The sequence below is a fragment of the Cryptomeria japonica genome, chromosome 5 (assembly GCF_030272615.1).
Source record: "Cryptomeria japonica chromosome 5, Sugi_1.0, whole genome shotgun sequence".
Taxonomy (NCBI): Eukaryota; Viridiplantae; Streptophyta; class Pinopsida; order Cupressales; family Cupressaceae; genus Cryptomeria; species Cryptomeria japonica.
In genome coordinates this window covers 258,942,147-258,956,226 of record NC_081409.1, presented here as the reverse complement: position 1 = coordinate 258,956,226, position 14,080 = coordinate 258,942,147, and positions in this window count along the sequence as shown.

Sequence of the window (14,080 nt, the reverse complement as noted above, 5' to 3'; positions counted from 1 at the left end):
CATATCATAAGGAAAAGTGTGGACATCATACCTAGATGTATAAAGCCTTAAGCAAGTTTCCAATATTTTATCTAGTTTGTTTCTTAGCTTTGATTTTAGGAACCCCAAAGAACTAAAAACTATCTCATCTTCCATAAAAACCAATATCATGGTAAGACATAAATCAATAAGCTTGAAATATTCAGGTTTTGAATCATGCAACACTAAGTTCTCACCTAGATTTTTCCAGAGCCTCGTTACTGATCCCTCTTTATGCAAGTTCTTCATTCTAGCATATTGTTCCCTCATAGTGTATGCAAAACAAGATGATTTCTCTCTAAGATGAGTTTCATCTAGTATTCCATTTATAGTTACTCCATTCAATTCTCTAGATATGCAAAATTGTTTTATCAAAGTCAATAGCTTACTTCCAAAATCAGTTGCACTATTGAGGCTCGAATATTGAGAAAACATAGTAGACATGGCTTCGAGTAGGTTGTCAGGAGGGAATCTACTTCTAATCTGTGAGGAAAGATCATAGGAAATTTTCTTCATAAAAGTAGTTACAAACTCAACAATATTGTCAAAATCTTAACTTGTAACTCTTGCTTATTGCTTCCTGGGGTGCTTTCTTGGTTCCTCGAGGTCGACCATGGCATAGAAATACATTGATATCTCAACTCCCCATACATTGGCATATACGTCCCTATTTGCACCAATTTGTAAAAAGTTATCAGGATTGTTCAAATCTGTGAATGTCTGCCACTAAAAAAAAAATTTCATCAGATAGTGTTGTTGATTTTGATAGAGATTATCAAGGGCCATGCATGTCAACTTATGCAATGTAGCATATTATACAATATACATAGCTCTTTTTTGGGCAGCCTTCATAATATTCCTCATTTCCTTTAACATGGGCAAAAGAATTGCTAAAGTTAAGAGTGTCTCTAGATTACTTAACCTCTGAAGAAGGTTACGAAATTTTGGTTGCTCTGATTCATCATGAGTTGTGTCAAATAGTGCAATCAAGGATGGATATTCTAAAAAAACTCGATGCACTGGACCATCCAAAGAGATCCATCTGGTATCCTTATCCTTGAGAAGCTTGTTCCCATCAGTTATTCCATCAAAAAAAGTGTTGAAATTCCATTAATTGCTTGGGACTTCGACAGAAGTGTGAGTAGAGCTCTTTGATTAAAATTTCTTTTTTTTACTGGAGCATACTTGCTCGCAATTCCAAAAGCTAGATTCATTGTATGAGCCATACAATGAATGGCAATAATATAGGGTACAAAAGATGTTTCCATCTTTGTACAAAGACTGTTCCTGTGACCTTGCATTACTGAAACTCCATCTGCTCCAACACACACCAATTTTTTGGCAATCATCATGTCATCCATACCTCCATATTCAATTAAACATCTCTTTACTAGTTAAAGTAAATTATCCATTGTCACACTATCTTTTATTTTACCAATATGTAGTATATGAGGTTGGCGAGAATGATTCTATATTGTATAAACATGCATGCATACCCATGAAGTATTATCTACTGATGTAACTTCATCTAAAGAAAATGCAATAAAGTTTGACTCTCTTATTTTTTTCCTTTACATCTTCTTTTTCAACCTCATCCAGACAACTTGCCCACTCCCATCCACTGTTTACTGACCAATGACTATTAGGATAGTTAGGAACTTTCAAAAAGTGTAATAAACCACTAATTTATGGAAAATCTATCATAGCACACCCTCTGCTCAAAATATAAAAACAACACTTAACTAAATAGATTTTCCTAGTTGTTCTATTTGCATTGCTTTTCCAAAACTAATTTCAATAGAACCTTTAACTTTAGCAAGCTTCATTTGTATTTTCTCATGAAAATAATACTCTTAGGCATTCCTCACATGCTTACATTCCTCCTTCGTTTTCCATCTTATCACTGATTTTTCAATTTTGTCTATCATTTGTTTTTCATAAACTTTACCCATATGCTTTTTTACGGTGTCAAGTTTTAGTTGCAACCTAATTTCCTTGTTATGTTTCCAAGTGCAAATCTTACACCTGGATTCTATTGGAGGCTTACCTTCAATTGGATTATCCATTGGTTTAATGAATGGATACTTTGATGCCCAATTAACTTGAAAATTCTTCATTAACATATCCCACTCCTGATCCTTTTCTGATTTTAGTTGTTCCTTTTTTGATCTAGCTTTTCTTTTCCCCTTCGGGCCCTTCTGTGCATTGCCATCTATGGAATTATCACCCAAGTCGATTATATCATTTCAGCTAACTTGGTTATCTACCAGATAATCTTCTTCAAGATCATCCTAATCTGAGATATCAAGTTCACCATCGTCTTCAACATGTGGTGTAGGTTGTGAATTTTGTACTTGTACTTGTGATGATGTATCTTCCTAATTTTCACTGCAATCTTTGCCAAAGCCAAAGTACGAAGACAACATTCTACATTTTGTTAGCCTCTCATGACCTTCCTCACATTCAAGATTCCTACCCTTCTTCCTATTTGACATCTCCAATAAAATAAAGGCTGCAAAAAAAATATCAATTTGTTGAAGAAGTAATAGTAGACTATAAAGTATAATATATGTTTTATTGGCCCTACTACCTACATCAATATGTCTGAGGTTTCTCGCTGACCACTTGGCACTAACGGGTCCCTATTGAATAAGAATGAACTCAACAATGCAAATAAATATAGATAAATTTGTAATAATGTTATAGCACTTCAAAAATATGATCGCTCACCTTTATGTCACTAGAAGTCTCCAATGCAGTCAACAACAATGATTTTTCTTGGTCTAAAACTTCGCTATTGATTTGAATTCAGAGCCAAGAACCCACCATATTGTGTAGAGATAGATTTTATATTTGAATGTATTCATACCAATCCTTATATGGAAAATTCCATGAGAATTTTACTTGGTATACAAATATTTGGCGAATCTTGCTTAACTATAACACAACCTATGCAATTTTTGAGCTGATTATGGGTCATCCAAATAATTGGGAAATACAATAGAGTTAGCAAAAATTGAGGTGAATGGAGACACACATTGGCAAAATGCTGGGTGATTGGGTCCTCCTGGCCAACAAATCTTCATATGCCTATAGGAGAATTATGGTCATGCATTAAGGCAACCTCAGATAGTGTAGGCGAAAAAATTAAATTTACCGTGTGTCCACCATATACTGTATTGGCAAAATCCTCATATATAAATAATTAATTACATAAAACATATTGCGATCGGTAGTGAATTTGATGAAATTTGATAATTTTTAGGCGACATGACCAACCCCAGTTGGTACAATATATTCATCATTTCCCAAGTTGGTGACATGAAATTTTTTCCATTGGCGAATATTCGCAACTAAAGTAAACCTGGGATTAGTGAGATGAAATTCTTCTCAAGTTTATAGATTGCTAAGACTGATAAAGGTATTCTCACTTGTCAAACTAAGTATGTGAAGGAATTACTTAAGAAATTTGGACATGAGAATAAACCTGTCAGTACTCCTATGATAACCGGTTGCAAATAGTCAAAGGATGATGAATCTCCTAAAGTGAATCCAAGCAAATACAAATCAATGATTTGTGGATTGTTGTACCTAGCTCAAACTAGACCTAATAATGAATGATGTTTGTATTGCTTCTAGATTTTAGTCTGATCCTAGAGAAACTCATGATATTGTTGTTAAGAGGATACTCAAATATTTGGCAAGTACAGTAGACTTTGGGTTATGGTATCCAAAGAATGATGACTTTAGATTATATGCCTATATAGATTCTGATTGGGTAGGAGATGTGGATGACCAAAAGAGCACTACTAGTGGTGGATTATTTATTGGAAAGAAATTGGTTTCATGGCTTAGCAAGAAACAATCATGCACTTCATTATCTACTACTAAAGGAGAATATGTAACTGCTACTACCATCTGTACTCAAATTTTATGGATGAAATAAATGATAAAAGGTATAAGGATAAGTTATGATGAGCTTATTGTTATTCATTGTGATAATACTACTGCTATTGATATGCCAAAGAATCTAGCATTTCATTCTAAATCAAAACTCTCTTCTATAAGGTATAATTTTTTGAAGGAAAAGGTTGAAGAAAAGGAAGTCAGATTAGTTTATGTGCCTACTAAGGAACAAATTGTAGATATTCTAAAAAAACCAATACCTAAAGATACTTTTGAATAGCTCTGAGATTAGTTGAGGGTCACCAACCCTCAGGAAGAGACTTAGATGTGTAGGGATGCATCAATTTGGTGAGCTTATCAGACATATGTTTCTGATCTAGGTTGATGAGATGTTGCTACTACTCAGGGGGAGTGGTCCACTATTTGGTTTAATCTTTTGGCTTGATATTTATCCTTTGTCATTGATATAAAAGGGGGAGAGATGGTGTTCATGTGAAAAATTGTCAATCTTTTCGGAGAAGGTGTTAATCTAAGGTAGAGATATATCAGTCTTTAGGGTGATTGTTGGCATTCCTTGGCACTTGGATGTTTTTCACATTCAGTGCTTCCATCAATGGCCATGGGGGAGATTGTTGGAAATATGTTGGATTATGTTTAGTGTTGTCACTGATGCCAACACTGTATCCTGGTTGGACCTATCACAGTTAGTCTTGGTGATCATCTTGGTTTTGACTGTTATTCTGATCTGATATGATCAGATCTTTGGATTCGGTTTTGGATGCTTACTCTAGATGGTTATATGCTTTTCATATTCTATTAGTTCATGATTTGGTGCTCTGGTTCATATCGCTTTTGTTCCCAATTGATATTTCCTAGTATCAGTTAGCTTTACTGGTAAGCAATATTTAATGATTTGGTTAGATGATTTTGATCCGGCTTATGGGAATGATTTCTATCATGCTGAAGGTGCTTCTTGATTATGTCCTAACTTTTTGGTGGTTTTGTATTAGTTGATGTGTTGTTATGATGGTCCTATTTGGATCCGGTTAGACTTTCTATGTTATTTCACTGAGGGTTTTTATCAGTTGGTGAAGCGTGTTGGATTTTGGTCTTAACAGAATTTCTGATGGATTGAATTATTTGGGAACTTGAATTAGGTCCATTCTATGTAATGTAAATCATAATATTAGTTTGGTAAAACTATGTGAAATAATTTTTGTAATTATGGGTTTATGGGTTTAGGGTTTAGCCGACCTTGTCAATAAGATTGATGATTTGTATTTATAAATGAGTTATTCATGTAATCAATGGTAGTGGGATGGTTATGTCTTCATTATCATAGTGGTTTATGTGCAAAGAAGGTTATAAAAATCAATGAAGGTTTGAGAAGAGTTTGGTATTGCAGGGCATACATTTGTGCTTAATTGGAACTGTATCAAGCATTAGTAGATGCTACTTTCATAGTTCATTCTTTCTAGATTATGGTCCAATGTTTTGTAAGTCAGTGAGACTTCCCTTTTATGTTGAGAAGTGAGCTCTATGTGGTTGGCATGATTGCAAGTGCAATCACCATTGTAATTATTTCATATACTACTGCAGAAGAATTATTTGATTGTGGGTAGAGTTTCCCATCATGGTTTTTCCCTTTACCAGGTCTTCCACATCAAAATATTGGCTTTGTGTGTACTATGATTTCATGTTTTATCTTTCACTATGTTGGTTTCTTTGTGCTTTGGTTTAAAGGTTTTGATATGTACTAATTCTGATTACTGATAGTAAACTGATTCACCCCACCTCTCAGTTTACTCCTAGTATCATATCTATCTAAGATTTATAACAATTAAAACAATAGCCATTGAAAGAAGTGTTTCTTTTACATACCTATTGCTCGATTGATCACTTACCTTTGTCATCCTTAACAAACTTATTGGTTTTTTCTCTTTCTCCAAAGGTGGCCCTTCTTTTCTTTCTGTCTTGCATTATGAACTTTGACTAATTTAAAATACTAAGTCATTTTTGTTTTCCAGAGATCTTTGCATTGCCAACATCTTATCAAGCTTATTTGAACTCATTTTAAATTTGTCCTCTTGCTTCTTTGATTTTTCCAAATGTGATTTTAGATTTGTTAGTTTTGGTTCAACCTTCTTGCATTCCTCTAATTTGTGCTTAACCAAGTTGTTTAAATACTCCTTGGTTCTTTCATATTCTTCACTCTTGGTCTTTAGATGTATAATAGTTTTATTTGCTTGCTTAATCTCTTCACTATCTTCCTTATGTCTTTCTCTAAATTTTATGATTTATTCTCTTAAAACTCTGAAGCATTCATTTGCCAGTTGGACATTTTCCTTTAGATCTTTATTTTCACTTTCAACAGTCTCAAGATCTTCAAGAGAAATTATAAGTTCTCCATTTACATCAAAGTACATTTCTGGTGCAGGGGCACCCTTCTAGGCTCTTCCTCCTTTGTTTTGTTGGTGTTATGCTTCTTTTAAAGCCATTTTACATGTAATAAGGGCTATGAGCTCATTTGTTCTTCACTAGGTCCTAGTTGTAGGTCCTTAGTGTTTTTGTTGTGATTTCTTGTGTAGGAGAGGTTGAGTGTGCCTTAGATGTGTGTTAGGCCTTATTGGCATGTTTATGTCCTTAGGATAGCCCAAAATAGGTCTAGGAGTCATGAAAAGCAACAATAGCAAAGTTGCTCAAAAGATGCAAAATTTGCATGACAACTTTTCAAAGTTGTCAAGCAACTTTTCCACCCAAAAGGTAAAAAACCCTTATTGCTCATGGAGAGCCCTAATATTGGCACACCAACTGAGGTGGTATAAGTAATTGAAAACTCTAATTGGATGGGTTGGAGGTCAAACATTGTACGACCCAAGAAAAGTGACTTGACTGTGACTGATCTGTTGGTTACCAGTTAGTTTGAATGAAGCTACTGAGAAAGTTAATGGATTTATTTGCATGCAAACCTATGTGGCATGTCTTATATGGTGTAAATACTTTCATTGTGAGAAATTAGATTAGGTTTTTATTTGTCGGTTGAGTGTTTTTGTAAATTGCCTTCTCACTGTCCAGTTTGGACAAGTTTGTGGAAATGAAGTCATACCTCCATTCCCCATTCTAGAATCACCATGAAACCATGGGGAATGGAAGTGAAGACCTTGTAATATAGTCCCATGCAATAAGGGCCCTTGAAAATGTAGGGAGGCCATACAAAGACCCACTCCTAGGCGAGACTAGACAGTGCCCGACTAGGAGAGGTCAAATTGTAGAGGTCTTGGAGAGCAAGTTTGGTCAGAGGAGAGGGCACCCTTTGGAGGAGGTGTAGAGGAGTGAGTGAAGCATCATTAATGTGATGGAGGAGCCTCCACCAATCCAAACAAGGTGGCTAAAACACCAAACCTTCACTATGACCCAGGAAGACCCTAAAAACCCTCACAAAACCCTTAAAAACCCCAAAATTCACCCAAGGCACTGTATGACCACTTGGAGGCCGAAAACTAGAGAAATAATTGAGCCCTTTACAAATGAATGGTAGTCCATTTTGGGAGTTTGGGTAGGTTGTGCATCATTTGTGAGAGGAAGCCCTAAAGGACCAGGTAGGAGGCCTAATTGGTCCTAATCCTTGTAGCCCTATTTGAAGGCAAAAACACAAAATAGTGAAATTGGTAAGGGGTTGAAAGCTTGAAACCTCTTGCAGGAACATGAATAGGTGGAAAGACCATGAATTAGACCTGATATAACCTTTCTAAGACCTTGGAAGGTGTGGAACAAGCCTAGCCCTTATTAGCAATAGTAAGGGGTTTTGAGTCTCACGAGTAGGTGAGACCATAGGAGCAACATTGCAACTCAATGGTGGGTGGATTAGGCAAGGTCAGGGGATTCCTCAAGCAAGGGAAGTCCTAGAGACCCTAGGGTGTGAAGAGAACACCAGGTGATCTAAGGGAAGGATTCAAGAGCATAGACTAGGCTAGTCTATCCCATACCGCATCCCATCAGATTGGTATCAGAGTGAGTAAAAGACTTGTTGGACTATGTATGTCTCTATATACTGGTGAATTAGTAGGGGAGAGGAAAATGGTCACTAATGTAGAGTTGGCTAGAGAGGTAGGAGAGAAGAAGGAGAAAAATGGACTCCTTGAAGAAGCTATGAGTGAGATAAGGGATAAAATACAGGAAGTGGTGGATCAGAGAACACAAGGACCTTGGGATGAAGACACCAAGGGTAAAGGCAAGAAAACCACTGACATGGATGACATAATACCTGAACTAGATCCCATGTTCAATGAAGAACCTTTTGTGAAGGCTGTTAAGGCCTTGAACACCAAATCCTTTGAAGGATTGCCACATTTTAGTGGAAGAATGGACATTGACACTGTTATGGAATGGATTTAGGGCATGGAGAACCACTTTGAGTGTGAAGGAGTGATAGAGGCTTAGAAGGTTAAAGTTGCCAAATCAAGATTAAGGGGAGAAGCTTTGACATGTTGGAAGTACTTGCAAGAAGAAAGAGTTAGTATGGGGAAGCTACCTATTGCAAATTGGAAGGCCATGGTGAGTAAGATTAAGGAGAACTACTTACTAGGGGATTATGAAGTCCAACTTCATAAGAAGAGACAAGGATTGAAGCAAAAAGACCTTGATGTGACCTCCTACACCAAAGAATTTCAAAAGCTATGTCTTAGATCCAAGGTCCAATAAGATGAATCTATTAAGGTGGCTAGGTATCTAAGCAGCCTAAAGTGGAACATTCAAGAGGAGATAAGCTTATGGACTCCTACTACTATTCAAAAATGTCATCAACTTGCTGCCAAGGTAGAAGAGAGGATCAAAAGGAAAGGAGACTCCAATAACAGGTGTAGAGGTAGAGGTAGAGATCAAGTGAATCATCGAGGTGGTTACCAAAGCAAGGAAAATGAGCAGAGGAACCAAGGAGAAGCCAAGTTGACTGAGTATGGCAGTGAAGCCAATTTCAGAGGAGGACATTCTAGAGGAAGAGTTGCACAAGGTGGTCCAAGTAGCGGTAGAGGTACTGATAGAGGTAACTCCTACTTTGCAACAATGAAGTGTTACAATTATGGTCAATTGGGACACCTGACATATAGATTCCCTAACAAGCCTACCTCATCAAACAATGGAAAGAGGGTTTCTTATGCACATGAAGACTCTTCAAGCAGCAAGACACCTAAGGTGGACCATATTGAATTAGAGATTGGAGAAAATTGGATGTTCAATAGGGTCTTGATAAGACAACCAGTCAAGAATGAACCTAAGCATAGGAGAGCATTGTTTAGGGTGAGATGCAAGATTATTGGTAAAGTTTGCAGGGTGATAGTTGATTCAGGGTCAACTGACAATATAATATCAAAAGAGGCAGTCAAGAAGTTGAAACTCACAAGGATACCCCACACTAACCCATACAAGGTGACATGGTTGAATCATGAGCAGAGTGTGCTAGTCAATGAACAGACTTGGGTAGAGTTTTCCATTGGGGGATACAAGGATAAGATCCTTTGTGATGTGTTACCTATGGATGCTTGTCACTTATTGCTAGGAAGACCCTAGCAATTTGATAGGAAGGTGATCTATGATGGAGAGGAGAACTCCATTTCCTTTAAGAAGGACAACAAGACCTTCAAGGTTCAGTCTTTGACAAAGAATGAAGAAGGAACCTCAAGAACACCTAGTGTTTTATTAGCTACCAATAAAGAGTTTTTAAACTTGCTACATGAGGAGGAGATAGTGAAGTGTTCCATCTTTGTGAAACCAAAGGAGGAAGAAGACAAGTTGTAGGTAGAAGTACCCAAGGAGGTGAAGCACATGTTGCAAGAGTATAAGGACATAGTGAGTGATGGAGCACCTGCAACACTCCCACCAAGAAGGTCTATAAGCCATCAAATAGACTTTTTTCCTGGTGTATCCTTACCTAACAAGGCTGGATATAAGCTCACACCTGATTAGAATAAGGAGGTAGCAAGGCAAGTGCAGGAGTTATTGGAACAAGGATTGATTAAGAAGAGCATTAGCCCATGTGCGGTCCTAGTAGTGCTAGCATCAAAGAAGGGAGGCAAGTGGAGACTTTGCACTGACTCAAGAGAAATCAATAGGATCACCATAAGGTATAGGTTTCATATTCCTAGAATAGAGGATTTGATGGACCATTTAGGAGGGGCTATTTATTTTACCAAGCTAGACCTTAAAAGTGGTTATCACCAAATAAGAATTAAGGAGGGTGATGAGTGGAAGACTGCTTTCAAGACCACAAAAGGGTTGTATGAATGGCTTGTGATGTCATTTGGACTCACCAATGCTCCAAGAACCTTCATGAGGTTGATGAATGAGGTGTTAAAAGACTTCACAGGCAGATTTGTGGTGGTGTACCTAGATGACATTCTCATCTATAGCAGAACCAAAGAGGAGCATCTTGAGCATTTGAGGTTAGTCTTAGAGAGCTTGCATGAGGAGAAGCTATCCATCAATCTAGAGAAGTGTGACTTCTTAAAGCAAGAGCTAGTCTACTTAGGATGTGTGGTGTCTAAGGGAACCTTGAAGATGGATCCAAGCAAAGTGGAGGCAATCTTGAATTGGCCTGCACCTAAAACAGGGACTGAAGTTAGAAGTTTCCATGGATTAGCTCAATTCTATAGGAAGTTTGTGAGGAACTTCAGTGGCATATGTGCACCAATCCTTGACACCATTAAAGGAGGCCTTAAAACTAAGTTTAAATGGACTGAGGAGGCTGACAAAGCATTTCAAATATTGAAGCAAGAAGTAGCCACAAAACCTATCCTTCTCCTACCTACATTTGAAAAGCTATTCACTTTAGAGTGTGATGCAAGTGGAATTATAGTAGGTGGTGTATTGAGTCAAGAGGGAAGACTTGTGGCATTTTTCAGTGAGAAGCTTAATGAAGCAAAGAAGAAGTACTCAACCTATGACCTAGAGTTATATGCATTACTACAGTCTCTAAAGAAATGGAGGCATTACCTACTCCCAAAGGAATTTGTGGTGTTCACAAATAGCTAGGCATTGAGTTACATCAACACTCAAGAGAAGCTTAGTAATAGACATATGAAATGGATGGAATACCTCCAATCCTTCACCTTCACCATCAAGCATAAGAACGGGAAACTTAATAAGGTGGTAGATGCATTAAGTAGGAAGTTGTTGATAGTTCAAGAGTTACAATTGCAGACCATAGGAATAGAAGGTTTCAAAGACCTCTATGAAGGAGATGAAGACTTCTCAATAGCTTAAAAGGTTTGCAAGGAGTTTGAGAACCATTTCCATGGTGAGTATGCAGATTACACTCTCCAAAATGGTCTCTTGTTCAAAGGTAACCAGTTGTATGTACCAAGGGGATCCATGAGGGAAAACCTCATCGAAGAAAAACATAATGGCAGTTTAAGTGGACACTTTGGAGTCAACAAAACCTTGGATTTAGTACAGAGGTACTACTATTGGCCAAAGTTGCCAAGAGATGTAAAGAGATATGTAGAGCAATGTGGTGTGTGCCAAAGAGCAAAAGGAGGATCAAGCAATGTTGGTCTCTATCAACCATTACTAGTCCCAAATAGACCTTGGGAATGTATAAGCATGGACTTTGTAGTAGGACTTCCCAAGACTAAAATAGGTATGGACAACATCTATGTGATAGTAGCTAGACTTTCCAAGATGAGTCATTTCATTCCATGTAAGACTACACATGATGCTAGCTATGTTGCACATCTCTTCTTCAAAGAGATTGTTAGGATTCATGGACTCCCTTTAAGCATTGTTTCAGACAGGGACAACAAGTTCATGGGTCATTTTTGGCAAACATTATGGAGGAGACTAGGAACTAACTTGTCATTTAGCTGAGCTTACCATCCACAAATAGATGGTCAAATTGAAGTCATCAATAGGGTGTTAGGCAATTTGTTGAGATGCTTAACTAAGGAGTATGGATAGACATGGGACCTTATCATTCCTCAAGCAGAGTATGCATATAATGATAGTGTGAATAGGACCACTGGAAGAAGTCCTTTTGAGGTTGTGTATGGCAGACATTCAAGGGGAGTATGTGAGTTGAGAGACCTTGGTACCTTGGAGATGAAGAGTGGGCAAGCAGAGGACTTCACTCAAACCATCAAGGAAGTCAAAGAGAAAGTTTAGAAGGCCATCCTTGAATCCACTCAAAAACTAAAAGACAAAGTGGATGAGAAAAGGAGAGAAGTTCAATACAAGGTGGGTGACTATGTGATGGTCCATTTGAGCAAAGCTAGGATGCAAAGTGGTAAGCCTACCAAACTACAAATGAAGAGGGTAGGACCTTGTGAAATTTTGGCAAAATATGGTGATAATGCCTATAAGGTTGATTTACCTTTAGACTTAGCCATTTCACCTATATTTAATGTTGCTGATCTAGTAATGTACAAGGGAGAGATAGCAGGGTATACTAAGAACCAAGCCAAGGTACTATAAGACCTGGATGTGAATACCTTACCTCAAGTGAAGAAGCCTATGGTACAGGAGATCTTGGAGTCAAGGGTGAAGAAGTCAACTAGACACTAGGTCTACATGGAGCACCTAGTGAAATGGGAAGATCAACCAATATCTAAAGCTACTTAGGTGGAGGAGAGAAAGTTCAAAAAGCTTGGAATAGACCCAACTCTCATCTCTTCTCCTATTTCTTAGTTGTGTGTAGAGGGGGAGTATGGTACAAGAGCACCCTTCCAGGCTCTTCCTCCTTTGTTTTGTTGGGGTTATGCTTCTTTTGAAGCCATTGTACATGTAATAAGGGCCATGAGCTCATTTGTTCTTCACTAGGTCCTAGTTGTAGGTCCTTAGTGTTTTTGTTGTGATTTCTTGTGCAGGAGAGGTTAAGTGTGCCTTAGATGTGTGTTAGGCCTTATTGGCATGTTTATGTCCTTAGGATAGCCCAAAATAGGCCTAGGAGTCATGAAAAGAAACAATAGCAAAGTTGCTAAAAAGATACAAAAGTTGCATGACAACTTTTAAAAGTTGTCAAGCAACTTTTCCACCCAAAAGGCAAAAAACCCTTATTGAGAATGGAGAGCCCTAATATTGGAATAGTGACTAAGGAAAAGGTGGTATAATTAATTGCAAACCCTAATTGGATGGGTTGGAGGTCAGACATTATACAGCCCAAGAAAAGTGACCTGACTGTGACTGATTTGTTGGTTACTAGTCAGTTTGAATAAAGGTACCGAGCAAGTTAATGGATTAATTTGCATGAAAACATATGTGGCATGTATTCTATGGTGTAAATAATTTCATTATGAGCAATTAGATTAGGCTTTTATTTTCTGGTTGAGTGTGTTTGTAAATAGTTTGTAAATTGCCTTCTCACTATCCAGTTTGGACTGGTTTGTGCAAATGAAGTCATAACTCCATTCCCTATTGTGGAATCACTAGGAAACCATGGGGAATGGAATTGAAGACCCTATAATATAGTCCCATGAAAGAAAGGCCCTTGAAAATGTAGGGAGGCCATACAAAGACCCACTCCTAGGCGAGACTAGATAGTGCCCAACTAGGAGAGGTCAAATTGCAGAGGTCTTGGAGAGCAAGGTTGGTCAGAGGAGAATCTACCCTTTGGAGGAGGTATAGAGGACTGAGAGAAGTGTCATTAGTGTGAAGGAGGAGCCTCCACCAATCCAAAAAAGGTGGCTAAAACATAAAACCTTCATTGTGACCCAGGCAGACCCTAAAAACCCTCACAAAACCCTTAAAAACCCCAAAATTCGCCCAAGGCACTGTACGATCACTTGGAGGCCCAGAAATAGAGAAATCCTTGAGCCCTTGCCAAATTAATGGTAGTACATTTTGGGATTTTGGGTAGGTTGTGCATCGTTTGTGAGAGGAAGCCCTAAAGGACTGGGTAGGAGGCCTAATTGATCCTAATCCTTGTAGCCCTATTTGAGGGCAAAAGCACAAAATAGTGAAATTGGTAAGGGGTTGAAAGCTTGAAACCTCTTGGGGGAAAATTATTGGGTGGAAAGACCATGAATTAGACTTGATATAACCTTGCTAATACCTTGGAAGGTGTGGAACAAGCCTAGCCCTTATTAGCCATAGTAAGGGGTTTTGAGTCTCATGAGTAGGTGAGACCTTAGGAGCAGCATTGCAACTCATTGGTGGGTGGATTGGGAAA